This window comes from Sciurus carolinensis, chromosome 17 (genome assembly GCF_902686445.1).
Source record: "Sciurus carolinensis chromosome 17, mSciCar1.2, whole genome shotgun sequence".
In the NCBI taxonomy this organism is placed as follows: domain Eukaryota; kingdom Metazoa; phylum Chordata; class Mammalia; order Rodentia; family Sciuridae; genus Sciurus; species Sciurus carolinensis.
In genome coordinates this window covers 49,776,364-49,790,316 of record NC_062229.1, presented here as the reverse complement: position 1 = coordinate 49,790,316, position 13,953 = coordinate 49,776,364, and positions in this window count along the sequence as shown.

Sequence of the window (13,953 nt, the reverse complement as noted above, 5' to 3'; positions counted from 1 at the left end):
TATTCCTAGCTTTGTTTTCCTAGCTGTAGTTTATACCAAATTCTCTTACCCCTACTCATTCTCTTGTACTATCCACTGCTACCTCAAACAACATCCATTCACCTATTTCTCCTTTCCACTTTGGTGTAAATTACCCTTTTATAGCTGCTATCTCTCTCTCTCTCTCTGTATATATGAAGAAATACATATAATATATATTTATATATTATATATAATTATATACATATATATTTATATATGTGTGTGTGTGTGTGTATATATATATATATATATATATATATATATATATATTCATTCTTCCTTTCTTTCCTTCTTTTCCCCTCTCCCATTTGTCCAATCATTCTTCCTCCCTCATTTTAGCACTCATTTAAGGTTATAGTAAGTTTAGTAAATTTAACTACTAATGTTTTGACCATAACTTTATAATAGGTTTATAGCTGAATTTGAGGAACCACAGAGAATAATTTCAACAAGTTTTTATTCTTACAGGGTTGAATAGAATGAGGCTTGACTCAGAACTGATTACAGTAAATAGGGCTCAGTGGCATCTCTGTGGAGCTGATGTTGGGATCAGCAGAGTCACACACTGAATGAAAATGTGATAATCTAGATATCCACCCAAACCAGGACTCTTAAGAAAAGGAAGCTCATAATGTAGTCATTCACTTAAAAGAAGAAGTCAGAACTATACTGATAGATGTGTAGACATATGAACAATATAAAAAAAAAGCAAGAGAACAAACCATCCCAAACAACCCATAATGTTTCAACAGACTTCATTGACATCAGAGTGGAGGAAAATTCATAAACTGTTCTGTGGGCTAAAAGATGATGTCAGGCATGAAATCAGAGAGAAAATGCTAGAGGAGTAAGATTAATAAAGAGATAGAGATTCTGAACAAGAATCAAATGGAAATCCTCAAAATGAAGGAATCAGTAAATCAAATTAAAAATTCAATGGAAAGCATTACCAATAGATTAGACCACTTTGAGGACAGTTTTTTTTCAGGCCTGTAAGACAACTTATATAATCTTGAAAATAAAGTTAACCATAGAGAAAAATGTCAAGACCATGAACAGAATATTCAAGAAATCTGGGATAACATTAAAAGGCTGAATTTAAGATTCATTGGATTAGATGAAGGCTCTGAAACACAAACTAAAGAAATGCACAATATTTTCAATGAAATATTATTAGAAAAATTTCCAAACTTAAGAATGAAATGGAAATTCCAATACAGGAGGCCTATAGAACTTGAAATATACAAAATCACAATAGTTCCACTCCAAGACACATTACTATGAAAATGCCTAACATACAGAACAAGGATAGAATTTTAAAAGCTGCAGAAGAAAAATGGTCATGTTTAGAAGTAAACCAATTTGATTTCAACTGATTTCTCAACCCAGACCCTAAAAGCAAGGAGGGTTTGGAATAATATATGCCAACCTCTGAAAGATAATGGATGCCAACAAAAAATACTATACCCAAGAAAAATTAAACTTCAAAATTGAAGATGAAATAAAAACCTTTCGTGATAAAAGAATTTATAGCTAGAAAGTCTCCACTACAAAGCCTACTTAATAAAATTTTTCATGAAGGAGAAATGAAAAATAAAAACAAAAACCAGCATACAAAGGCATTACACCAGAAAAATAGTCAATCAAAGGAGACTCAAGCCCATTTTAAACCCTAAAAATAAATCAAAATGGCAGGAAATAAAAACCATCTCTCAACAATAACATTGAATGTAAGTGGTCTAAACTTCAATCAAAAGACATAGGTTGGCAGATTGGATTTAAAAACAAGACCCAACAATATGCTGTCTACAAAGAGACTCACCTCACAGGCAAAGACTTCCACAGACTGAAGGTGAAAGGATGGGAAAAAATACACCACTCACATGGCTCTTGTAAACAAGCAGTGGTTACTGTTCTCATATCAGATAAAATGGACTTAAGGCCAAAATTAATCCAAAGAGTCAAGGAATATAATTTCATACTGTTTAAGGTAATTATACATCAGCAAGATATAATGATTATAAATATTTATGCCCCCCAAAATGGAGCATTTATGTACCTTCAACAAACCCTTCTTGATATTAAGAATCAAGTAGACCACAATACAGTAATACTGGGTGACTTTAACATGCCCCTCTCATCACTGGAAGATCATCCAAATGAAAACTAAGTAAAGATTCTATAGAACTAAAAAATACAGGTGGGCTGGGGAGATAGCTCAGTTGGTAGAGTGCTTGCCTTGCAAGCACAAGGCCCTGGGTTCAATCTCCAGCACCACACACACACAAAAAAAATAGAGTTAATAATTTGGACCTAATAATATTTTATCCATCGGTGACTGAATTCACTTCCTTCTCAGAAGCACATGGAACATTTTGTAAAATAGATCATATTTTAGGTCACAAAGAAAATCTTAGAAAGTACCAAAAAAATAGAGATAACACTGTGCATTCTATCAGATCATAATGGAATGAAATTAGAAATCAGTGATAAGATAAAAATAGAAACCACTCTAACACCTGAAGATTAAGTAATGCACTCCTGAATGATGTGTGGACATCAGAAGAAGTCAGGGAGAAATTTTTTAAAATATAGGTAAATGAGAACAGTGATACAACATATATCAAAATCTCTGGGACAGTATGAACACAGTTCGAAGAGCAAAGTTCATAGTATTGAGCTCAGACATGAAAAGACTAGAAAGATACCAAACAACCAAACATCACAAGGCCCTAGAAAAAGAGGAACCAAAATCAGTAGAAGACAGGAAATAATTAAAACAGCTGAAATCAATGAATTTGAGATTTAAAAACACACACACAAGCCAGGCACAGTGGTGCACACCTGTAATCCCAGCAGTGGCTCTGGAGGCTGAGTCAGGAGGACCTCAAGTTCAAAGCCAGTCTCAGCAACAGTGAGATGCTAAACAACTCAGTGAGACCCTGTCTCTAAAGAAAATACAAAATAGGGTTGGGGATGTGGCTCAGTGGTTGAGTGTCCCTGAGTTCAATCCCTGATACCCCACAGAACAAAACAAAACAAAACAAAAAACAAAATATCAATGAAACAAAGAGCTGGATTTTTTGAAAGGATAAACAAAATTGATAAATCCTTAGCCAAACTAACTAAAAGGAGAAAAAACTCAAATGATCAAAATCTAGGATAAAAAGGAAATATCACCACAGACACTATTGAAATCCCAAGGATCATTAGAAACTACTTTGAAAATTTATACTCCAATAAGCTAGAAAATCTTGAAGATATGGACAAATTTCTAGAAACATGTGACCTACCCAAATTGAACCAGGAGGATATAGAAATCTTAAATAGATCCATTTCTAGTAATGAAATTAAAGCAGCCATCAAAAGTCTTCCAAAAAAGAAAAGCCCAGGACAGGATGGACTCTCAGTTGAGTTCTAACAGACCTTTAAAGAAGAACAAACACCAATCCTTCTCATACTATTCCATGAAATGGAAGATGAGGGAACTCTTCCAAATTCATTCTGTGAAGCCAGTATCTCCCTGATACCAAAATCAGACAAAGACACATCAAGGAAAGAAAACTTCAGACCAATATCCTTGTAGACTATAGATTCAAAAATTTGTAACAAAATGTTAACAAACTTCATACAAAAACACATTAAAAAGATAGTGCACCATGATCAAGTGGAATCCAGCTCAGAGATGCAAGATTGATTTAACATATGGAAATCAATAAATGTAATCCACCACATAAATAGACTTAAAAACAAGAATCACCTGATTATCTCAACAGATGCAGAAAAGGCATTTGGCAAAGTTCAGCACCATTCATGTTTAACGCACTAGAAAAACTAGGGATAGAAGGAACATACCTCAACATTGTAAAGGCTGTATATGACAAACCCAAGGCCAACATTATTTTGAATGGAGATAAACTGAAAGCACTTCCTCTAAAAACAGGAACAAGACAGGGGTACCCACTGTCACCACTCCTGTTCAACATAGTCTTTGAAACCCTAGCCAGAGCAATTAGGCAAGAGAAGCAAATTAAAGGGATACAAATAGAGGAGAAAAAGAGCTCAAATTATCTGTTTGCCAACAACATGATCCTATATTTAGAAGACCCAAAAATTTCCACCAGAAGACTTCTAGAGCTCATAAATGAATTCATCAAAGCAGCAGGACACAAAATCAACACCCATAAATCAATTATGTTCCTATACTCCAATAATTGATCTGCTGAAAAAGAAATTAGGAAAACTATCCCATTCACAATAACCTCAAAAAATAAAATACTTAGGAATCAATCTAACAAAAGAGGTGAAGGACCTTTACAATGAAAACTAGAAAACACTAAAGAAAGAAATTGAAAAAGACCTTAGAAGATGGAAAGACAGCCCATGTTCTTGGATAGACAGAATTAATGTGGTCCAAATGGCCATACTACCAAAAGTACTATAGAGATTCAATGTAATTCCCGTCAAAATTCCAATGATGCTCTTCACAGAAATAGAAGAAGGAGTCATGAAAAATCAGAGACCCAGAATAGCCAAAGTAATCCTTAGCAAGAAAAGTGAAGCAGGAGGCATCAGAATACCAGACCTCAAACTATACTACAGAGCTAACGTAACAAAAACAGCAGGGTATTTGTACCAGAACAAACATGAAGACCAAGGGAATAGAATAGAGGACACAGAGACAAACCCACATAAATACAGCTACCTCATATTAGACAAAGGTGCCAAAAACATATGTTGGAGAAAAGATAGCCTATTCAACAAATGATGCTGGGGAAACAGGAAATCCATGTGTAGAAGAATGAAATTGAACCCTTCTCTCTCACCCTGCACAAAACTCAAAGTGGATAAAAGAAATAGAAATTAGACCAGAAACCTTGCACTGCTAAAAGAAAATGTAGGCCCAATACTCCAAAATGTTGTTAGCTCAGGAACTGACTTTCTTAATAAGACTCCTAAAGTACAAGAAATAAAATTAAAAATCAATAAATGGGATGGCATCAAATTAAAAGGCTTCTTCACTGCAAAAGAAACAAGAGTGTGAAGGGAGAGCCTACAGAATGGGAGAGAAATCTTTGCCACCTGCTCCTCAGATAGTCCATTAATATTCAGGATATACAAAGAACTCAAAAAACTTAGCACCAAAAAAAAACCAATAATAATAATAATAACCCAATCAATAAATGAACTAAGGAACTAGACACTTCCAAAAAGAAGAAATATGCATAGTTAATAAATCTATGAAAAATGTTCAACATCTCTATCAATTAAAGAAATGGAAATTAAAACTACACTGAAATTTCATCTCGCTCCAGTCAGAATGGTAATTATCAAGGATACAAGTAACAATAAACATTGGTGAGGATGTGGGGGGAAAGGGTACACTCATACATTGTTGGCAGAACTGTAGATTGGTGCAACCACTCTGTAAAGCAGTATGGCGAGTCCTCAGAAAACCTGGAATGGAACCACCATATGACCCAGCTCTCCCACTCCTCAGTATATACCCTAAGGATTAATATCAGCATACAGTAGAAATGCAGTCACATCAATATTTACAGCAGCACAATTCACAATAGCTAACCTTTGTGGAGCCAACCTAGGTGCCTCTCAACAGGTGAATGGATAAAGAAAATGTGGTACATGTACACAATGGAGTATTACTCAACCATAAAGAAAAATGACTTTATGGCATTTGCTGATAAGTGGATGGAACTGGAGACTATCATGCTAAGTGAAATAAGTCAATCAACCCCAAAAAGTCAAAGGTCCCAAGTTTTCTATGATATGCATAAGCTAATACAAAATAAGGGGGGAGGATAAAAAAGAACAGAAGAAAGATCAGAAGAGTAGACAAAGGGGAATGAAAGGAAGGGAAGAGGGAGAGGTTAAGGAAAGTCAGTAGAATGTATCTGACCTAACTTTCCTATGTACATAAATGAATATACCATAGTGAACTTACAATCATGTACATCCATAAGTCCCTAATATTTTTTAAAAAGACAAGTAAATAGCAGAAAGATCAGTAGAATAGAGGGAAGGGAATAAGGAAAGGGAGGAAAGGAAGGGAAGGGGAAATACTGGGGACTGAATTAGAACAAATTATGACCCATGATCTTTTTTTGTGTGTGTAGTACTTTTATTTTAACTTTTATTAGTGCATTATAGTTATACATAATAGGTTCACTTTTTAAAAAAAACAGTTTTAGTTGTAGATGGACAAAATGCTTTTATTTTTTATGTGGTGCTAAGGATTGAACCCAGCTAGGTAAATGCTCTACCACTGAGATACAATCCCAGCCCTATCCCATGGTCTTATAATTATGTCATAGTATATTATATTGTCATGTATAACTAAAAAGAACCAATAAAAAATTTAATAAAAGAAAATGGAGGGGCTGGGGAGATAGCTCAGTTGGTAGAGTGCTTGCCTTGTAAGCACAAGGCCCTGGGTTTGATCCCCAGCACCCAAAAAAAAAAAAAAAAAAAAAGAAAGAAAGAAAATGGAATGTGAGTTTACCTCTGTGTTCTGCTACTTGAGAGGCTGAGATAGGATGCTTGCAAGGACAAGAGCAGCTTGGGTAACTTATTTCTCACTGGAGATGTAGCTCAGTGGTAAAGTGTCCCTGTTCAGTCGCCAATGCGAGAGAAAGAGAGAGAAGAATGAATGAATGAATTACCAGGCATCCAGGCATGCAATGAAACAAGAAAAAAAATGACCTAAATCCACAAATTAAAACAAAAAACTGAGCCCAATGCTGGGATTAGTAGATTATGATATTAGGCTACTTATTTTACCTATATTCCTTATGTTTAAAAGTTAGCGATGATATTAAAAAGGTGTAAATTGAAACTTTACAGATGAAAATGTCAGTGGGTGAGATGCAAAATACCATGGAAGTGATTGACAGTGAGTGGACTTTGCTAAAGAAAAGAATGATTAACTTGAAAACATAGCAACAACGTAAACTGTCCAAACTGTCCAACAGCCATAAAGAAAATGAAAACAAAAAGTTAACAAACTAAATAAATGAACTGGATCAGTGTCTAGGAGACAACTTTAAGTGGCCTAACATATGCATAATTGGGGTATCAGAAGAAGAGAGAATGAACCAACAGAAAAGATAACTGGGGGACAAGTGAAACTTTTTCCACATTTCATGAACACGATAAACCCACAGATTCAGGAAGCCCAACAAACCCCGACCACAAGACACATCCCACCAAAATATCTTTCAAAAAAGGCAAGATAAAAGATTTAAAATATGTACAAAAGTTAAAGCAATTCATTAGCAACAGACCCTCATGGCAGAGACGGTTTTTTTTTATAATGATGCAAGATACAAATGTGGATCTGCACAAAGAAATGAAGGGTACTGGAAGTGGCAGCAACATAAATATGTTCTGAATTTTATCTTATTGATTAAATCTCTTTAAAAGATAATGTGGGGCTGGGGTTGTGGCTCAGTGGTAGAGCACTTGTCTAGTATATGTGAGGCCCTGGGTTCAGTTCTCAGCACCGCATAAATAAATGAATAAAATAAAGGCCCACCAATGCCTAAAAATTAAAAAAATAAAAGATAATGGGCACAGGGCATGATGACGTGATGACACATGCCTTTAATCCCAGCAACCAAGGCAGGAAGATCACAAGTTCAAGGCCAGCCTCAGCAACTTAGGGAGATCCTGTCCCCCCAGAAAAAAAAAAAAAAAAAGGGTTGTGGATGTGGCTCAGTGGTTGTGCATCACTAGGTTTAATCCCCGGTACCTCCCTCCAAAAGAGATAATTGAGTATTTAAAAAATAATAATGCAGTGTGGGGTTTATAACATGTCGTATGACAACGATAGAAGATAAAAATTTCATGGAAGTGATCAACCCACTCAATCCTAGAAAGGAAGAAATAGTCCATTATCATGAGGGTCATGGTCTTATATACATTGGCATATGTGAAATGGTGTGATATCACTTAAAAGCAGGTAGGTATAAATTAATAATTACTATTAGCCTTAGGAAAACACTAAAATAACAAAACAAAGAGTTAGAGCTAGTAAGCTGACAGGGAGGTGAAATGGAATAATAAAAAATACTTAAAGGAAGGCAAGAAAAGAGGGTTAAAGTGAAAAAGAATAGGTGGAGCAAATAGAAAATAACTGGCAAGATTAAATACAAAGATTTCACAAATTTGACTTTAGAATAAACAACATCTACTCTTCAAAAGACCTAAGAAAATTGAAATTCAAGCCACAGACTGGGAAGAAATACTTGCAACACTGTATTTGACTTGTTTCCAGACATATAAAAACCCTTACAACTCAACAGTTAGAAAGCAAAACAATATAATAAAGATCACGGACAAGGACAATTAACAAAACAGAATGATGGCCAAGAAACACATCAAAATTGCTCACCATCATGGAGCATCCCAATGCTAACTAAATCCACAGCATATGCCACTCCACACCCACTAAAATGGGTAAGATTTTAAGAAACTAACAATACTAAGTGTTGGTGAGAACATGGAGCAACTCTTAGAATGTAAAATGGCACAACCAATTTGGAAAAAAAATTGAGCAATTTTTAACATAGTTAAACATACACCTAACCTGTGGTTTAGCAATTTTGATCCTAGACTTTCTGACAAGAAATGAAAATTCCTGTTCACCATGAGACTTGTGTAAGAACATTCACAGTAGCTTTCTGCATAATGTTCTAAAAAAATTTTTTTAATCCCTTGAACTATCCAAATGACCATCCATTTTCTTAAATGGTTAAACAAATTGAACTATATTAACAACATAGATAATATATGTTCAACTGTAAAAAGAGCAAAGGAGTGGTAACTGCAAGAAACATGGGTAACTAAAAAATACACTTGAGTGAATAAATTCAGGTGCTGGTGAGTACTTACTGTATGATTGCCTTCATGAGGAATTCTAGAACTGGTAAATTAAGACACAGTAATAGAAATTGCATGTTATTGCTGAGCTGGGAGCTGACCCCCAAAGGGAACTTTCTGGAGTGATACCAATGTAACATAGATGGGTCACATGCACACCAGCTCTGGTGACAATGTACTAGACCTCTGTCAAAATGCATCGAATGGCACATTTGAAATCTACACATCTTATATGTAAATTACATCTCAGTTAAGTGTGTTTTATATTTTTAAAAGGAGAATATAACTTAAAAACTAGGAGAAACACATTTGGGAGTAGGAGTGGGCAGGAGGGAAGGTAATATATTACTATCACTATTATTATATCATGCCTTTCCGTGACGAAGGCAACCTTTCCTGTTTCTTAATCATGCAATTTGTTAACAGCTTATTTTCTTTTGAAGACTGTTTTTCTTCTGAGCACTCAGATTTCTTGTTTCAATTTGGACTAATTACTTGCGAGGTTTGCTACACAGGTTGGGTTCTGGGATTTGTTTTATTTATTACAGTGCTTAGATTGACTCTATATCACTCTTAGTTTTACTTTTTTCTTTCTTTCTTTCTTTTTTTTTTTATTTTAGTACATTTGTGAGTCCTTCTTTCAGAGGGTGTTTATAGAAGGCAGATTTTGAGCCCTTCCATGTTCAAAATTTTTGGACTTTGTTCTTGGATTCGATTGAAAGTTTGGCTGGGCATCTAATTCTAGGCTCAAAATCATTTTCTCTCAGAACCTTGAAGTATCACTGGATTTTCTTCTAGTTCCAATATTGTTTGTGAGAAGGTGGATAACTTTGATCATATCCCTTTGTAGGTAACCTGTTTCCTTTTCTTGAGAACTTTTTGAATGTATTCTTTTGCATTTTGCTGTTCTAAAATATTGTGATGATGATATAAATCAGCTTATCCATTCAACAAATATTTATCACACATATTGATTGCCAGGAACCTTAGAGACTGGAAATAGGTCTGTAAGATCCCTGCTCTTGTGGCTGTTACAATAAAATGTAGACAAATAAATAGATGAGAAGCCTAGGTTCTGAGAAGGCTACACAACAGGGGAAGAAGATAATGAAGAACTGTTGCAGGAGGAGGAGACTCTTGAAATGAGGCGGTCAGGGGAGGGGGCCCTCCCTGAGGTGACATTTAAGCAAAGATCTGGGAAAAAGCACTAAGAAAACAGGAAACCCGAGTCCAAAGGATCAAGGTGGGAATGGACTCTTGAGTGTTTGGAGGCAGAAATTAGCTGGAGAGTTAGGGAGCAAAGCTGGAAGGGGTAGGAGATGAGACCCAAGAGGCAAACAGGAGATAGACTCTGAAGAGCTCTCAAGGGGCCCAGATCTTATTCTAAATTAGGGGGTAATAAGATCTGATTTAATTTCAAAGGGCTCTCTGGCAGTGGTATGGAAAATGGATTCATAAAGAGTAGAAACAGGAAGGCCAGTTAGGAAGTCATTGCCATCAACAGCACGCAGCAGTAGTGATTGGGATAGTGTCACAGTAGAGATGGGACGAAGTGGTCAAGTGGGGGTCTTAGTTGGATGCTGCAGGAAAGAAGACGAAATCAAGGACCCCTCCATTTTCACCTGAGCACCTAGGTAAGTGGTGGGCCATTAACCAAAACAGGGAAGTCTTGAGGAAAAGCAGATTTGGAAGAAAAAATAGGGTGTTGTTTGGACACAACTAAGTAGAGCCACTGACATAGTCTGTGCCTGTGTCAGATAGTCCAGGCAGGCGAGAGGTCAGGGACTGAGGTTTGCATGTCTTTGATGTGTCAGTGGTGTTTAATGCCCTGCTTGATCATTGATGGGCCCATTTGAATTTTATTTATTTTTAACTTTTTAAAATTTTTTGGTGATGCTGCAGATCAAACCCAGGGCCTTGCATACGCTAGGCAAGCACCCTACCTCTGAGCTACACCCCTAGCCCCAAGCCCTTTTTGCATGATATCTTATGTGTCTTCCAAGCTGGAAAAGTTTCCTTTTTTTTTAACTTTTTTTCATTATGATCTTTCCAATTCTGCTGACCTTTTCTTATGCCATGGATGTTAAACTTCCTGGATCTCTCAACTTTCCTTCATTTTCCTTATCTCTTTGTGCTTATGTGCCATGTCTTAGGAAAATTTTTTGACTCCTTTTTGTCTTATTGATATTGTTTCATGCGATGTTGCTTTAATCCTTTTTCTTTCAAGTCCTCTTGTTTTCTGGTGATTGCTTCTTTTTTTTTTTTTTTTTTGGTAACCTATTCTTGTTTCATGATTGATATTAGAATTCTATTTGTATCCTTAAAATGTTCTCTCCTCATATTATTTCTGTATGGTCAGTTGTTATTTGTTTGTCTTGGTCCTTCTCTTTTGTACTATTTTTCATGGAAAGTTAGGAGGTCATAGTACTCTGTCCCTTTTTATGAATGAAGAACTACTTGCTTGATCTACCTGTCTGGAAGGGTTTTCATACAAGTGGGCTGCCTTATGGGCCTTCCCCACACCCCAAGTGGGGAATGATTTAGTACATGGAGTGTATCCAGTAGCAACCTAAGTAGGATCTGGAAGTCAGGCCAAAAATCTTGAATGCTTTTAAATTTAACAGCTTATGATCAGTAGGTTACCCCTCCCTGAAAACACATGCCCAGATAAGTATTACCTGTTGATCAATGCTGTTTTTGAGGTATTGACAAACTAGTAGGGTTTGCCATGGATGTGAGAGGGGGGAGCTCATAGCAAGAGCTCTCTGGCATTGTTCTGGCTTCAACCCACAGAGCTGCCAAGGACTGCAGTTCAGAAGTGTGTCATTCAGCTTCAGCTTGAAGGAGATGCTCATGGATTGACTTTGAGCTCTGGGGACATTGAAGACAGTCATTTCAGGGAGTCTTAATTCATGGTTAAATGTATGTAAACCTTCCTTGGTCTCCATTGCCAGAATGCTGACAGAGGGCTGACCAGAGTGGAAATCAGTTTGAGCAAAAAGTATTCAGTCATGTATTAGTCCTAAAATATGTGTGTGTACACGTGTGCGTTTCAGCAAGTGACCATATTACAAGGTAGATGCAAAGTTATTTGTGGAATCTTTTTTAAAAAATTTTTTATAGTTGTAGATGGACAGAATGCCTTTATTTTATTTGTTTATTTTTACATGGTGCTAAGGATCAAACCAGTGCCTCACATGAGGTAGGCAAGCACTCTGCCACTGAGCTACAGACCCAGCCCTATTTGTAGAATCTTTATACGTCTGTTACCTCCACAGTTCTGGTTAACCAGAGTTAACTGCATTTGACCTTATTTTAATGGCTAATATGACAGACAAATATTTATTGACCCTACAGAAGAAACCAAACAGGATGTTGTCCTTAGCAACTTGGAAAGATGGCATTGAATTTTTTTAAGAACACTTTAGTTTAAAAAAAGGACATGAATCAACAGATTTTTTATCCACAACGGTAAATTAGGGCAATGAACACAGGAAGAACAAAGAGTTCAGTTCCAAGATGGGCCAGACCTGATTCAGCCATGTTGAACAGAGTGGCCACTGGGGGAAATTATAGTGGGTCACAAGATTTACAAGTCACCGAGACAGAGTTTTTTTTTTTTTTTTAGCTTTTAATTTTTTACAAACTGCATTTTGATTCATTGTACCCAAATGGGGTACATCATTTCGTTTCTATGGTTGTACACAATGTGGATTCATACCATTCGTGCAATCATATGTGGACGTAGGGTAATGATGTCTGTGAGACAGTTTTAAACAGAAATATCCAAAGGGAAATGAGATGGTGGGCTAAATGATGACTAGGAGGGGGCAAGAGCTGTGAATATGACTCCTTCCAGGAGCCATGCTGGTGGGATCAATGTGTGAAACAGATGGGAGAACAATAAGGAGTGCTGAGGCCTGCAGCCAAATGCAGAATGAGCATAGCTTCTAAAGACATTCTAATTCAGATTTTGTTTAAAAATCATATACTAGCCAGCCATGTAGGAATTTCTCAGACCTCACAGTACACCCTGTCTTTGGCATCATGAGCGCTTAGCAGCCCCTCTCTTCAACTGCTTGTAGCAGTTGTCCACCATCAGGTGACTTGTGAGCTGTGATAATGCTGATAATTACCGAGCCATAGTGGCCTTGTGGTGCTGTGTTTTTACCTGCTCACAAAGGGCAAGGGGGAAATCCTTAAATTCTCAATTCCAGGAGAAATACACCCAAACACAGAAATACACTGAATGTAAACACATTCCATCAAGTGATTGTGCAAGAAAACAATGAGAACAGTCATCTGAGGAATTGTGATTTCATCACTGTTTACTGTGAGGGTCTTTCTCCTCAAGTATGAAGGGGATATTGAGGAAGAGTCCACTGCCAGTCAGCAGATGGGAAGGAGTTTCAGAATTAGCTCCTCGAGGGCTGGGGAGATAGCTCGGTCGGTAGAGTGCTTGCCTTGCATGCACAAGGCCCTGGGTTCGATCCCCAGCACCACAAAAAAATAAAACAAAACAAAACAGAATTAGCTCCTCAAGGCTCTGTTAACCAAGTAAACACAGCTAATTGATTAGCAGCTGGCTGATGTCCATGAAGATTGTCTGTGTTCTCAAAGTCAAGGAACATGGTGGTTCAGAGCTAGAAGCACCCTTACCCCAGGAGAGCTGCATCGTAACAGACCATCAAGAGATAGTAGAAGACATATTTTGATTAAAACTGAAATCAAGGTAGACAACGGCTTCCTGTTTTGAGGGCTGGGAATGAACACCATGACCTTTCAGCTTCTCTAAGTGTTGCTAGACAGGGAAAGAGAGAGAGAGCAAGCAAGAGAGAGAGAGAGAGAATTTTAAAATCTATTGTTTTAAACTTCTATTAATTATGTAGCCTGTGTAGAAATTGGCTAAAATATGGAAAAAGTGTCTACAAATTAGAGCTTAGCAGAAATAGAATTTGTAAGTCCTTTTCCTCTTTTTTTTTTTTTTTTTTTTTTCTTGCAAGGGAAGAACCATATAAGTTGATTTAGAAAAAG